The following is a 1,926-nucleotide window of genomic DNA, read 5'->3' on the forward strand; positions in this document are numbered from 1 at the left end:
TAGGTTTAAAGGCATTGTAGCTATAATACTAATGTGGGTCCCTCTATCCCCAAACTCCAGATGTTTGTGTATGCTCAAGAAAGTGAGAGCTTGTCATTGTTTAACCATTCCCTACCAGGCCAGAGCTGGCAATAGTAAGTATCTGTCACTTTCTGCATGGGATGGGCCCCCCTCTTTTCCTAGGCACATCTTCTCTCTCATAGGAAGCCATATTTGTCTCATGTGATTATTTTTACACCCACCTGTAGGATCTGCAGTAACCTCTCAGCCTCTTCCCCCCTGCCATATGCTTCTCCCCAGCCTCCCTTGCATTCCAGACATTCAGAGCCAGGCCTATTTCCCTAAACATCATCACATCTCTCCATATGAGCATTTCCTATACCTTGAGGACTCCTCCTTTATCATAAGAGCCTGGCAACACCTCCAAAACTCTGCTTAAACATCACCACTGTGGCAATCAGCTGATTTTTTAACTCTCTAGCACAGAAAGTCAATCCCACCTCTGTTCCACCATCTATATTCTTTTGGCTTATTTTCACACAGTATCTCATTTTGGTTTGCATGGCAGCCCCTCCACCCTCTCTGAGTTCCCTGGGGGTAGAAGATTCATCTGGATATCCTATATTCTAGCATTAACACTAGGTATAAATGCTCGATATGTTTTATTTGAATGAATAGCACCTATATCATTTTATGTATGTGGTTATGAATTATATTCATAACTAAATAAAATATGCAAAGGCAGTCCATCTGCTTAGGCTTCCCAAAAGGTGCTAAAATCTATACCAGGCCCTGCACAGGAGCTGACTCAGGAAAGACCAAGTCACCGTCAGAAAATGTGGTTTTTGCATGCAAATGGTGCCATCTGGTGGTTTGAGTCAAAACAGCACGTCAGCTTGTCATAGTGGACAAAAGGCTTCACCCCTGGGGTCCTAAAATAGGTGTTCCCTTCAGAAGGCTCCCTACCCTCTCCTACCTCTCTTCTGCTGAGATCTAGGCAGGGACCTTCCTTAAACAGTCAAGGGCCTTTCCTTGCCAGCAGCTCTTGGATGTGCAACTTCTCCACTTTGAACATTCTCCAAGCTTGCACCTCAGTTTATACCTGGAACTCAGCCTTGTGTCCACCCTCGATGGGTTCAGGACCCAAACTGAACTTCTCCCTTTAGCCTTGGTCTATCCTATCCTCAGGACCTTTATCATCACTTGTCCATGAAACACATATTGCTAGTCACCTATCCTGTCTCAAATCCACCCTCTTCTCACCTCTCCTTGGCCTAGCCCATACCAGCACCCTTTCTAATGTTCCAGGAGCATCCACATTGCCTTCAACATATATTGCTGAAAATTGCCCATCATCTCCCCTCAAATTTGTCAGCCACATGTCCCCAGAGCCAGACTTCCAGCATTGGTTGGATGAGTGGGTGGGTAGATGGCAGGCATAGCATCTGTGCCAACACCAGGGGAGGTTGTTAAATAGCTTGTCTCTTTATTAGCAGTTCAGCAAGAAGATTCCAGTGCTACCACTGTCAAAATGAAGGGCTCACCCACTGGAGTCTCTCTGCCCAGGTCTGGTCACCCTTCAGGTCAAGCGGGAGGTGGACTTTCTTCTGACACAGGCTGCTCCTTGACCCTGAAAGCCTTCAACAGGGAAGCAGACAAATGTTTAAGGGGCGCATCATGCAGATGTGATGTCTTCTTGTAAGCCTACTGTTTTTCATATTCTCACCAGGAAAACTCACAAAAGAAAAGTGGCAGTGGTATATCAGACTGTTGGGATTGAAGCCTGGCTCTGATTATTCTAACTTCAGAAGGCCCTGAGAGTTGCTTACACCCATCCCAGCACCTGTGATTTCTCATCTCCAGGAATATTAGCAAACAATTGATGTGCGTTTACCATGTGCTAGACAGCCCCCCCCCCCCCCCCCC

The 1,926-nt window shown here is 46.3% G+C and overlaps 1 protein-coding gene across 1 annotated transcript in view; it reads right to left on the bottom strand.

Annotated features, from left to right (window-relative positions):
- Positions 1-1,474: 1,474 nt before the first annotated feature.
- The window catches only part of Spata19 (spermatogenesis associated 19), a 7,233-nt gene continuing 6,781 nt past the window's right edge, over positions 1,475-1,926 (bottom strand). Inside the window, exon 7 of the mRNA XM_015499097.2 lies at positions 1,475-1,638. The gene's annotated coding sequence lies outside the window, so the exon portion shown is untranslated. The remainder of the gene's footprint in view (positions 1,639-1,926) is intronic.

Source organism: Marmota marmota, unplaced genomic scaffold (genome assembly GCF_001458135.2).
Source record: "Marmota marmota marmota unplaced genomic scaffold, marMar, whole genome shotgun sequence".
Lineage (NCBI taxonomy): Eukaryota > Metazoa > Chordata > Mammalia > Rodentia > Sciuridae > Marmota > Marmota marmota.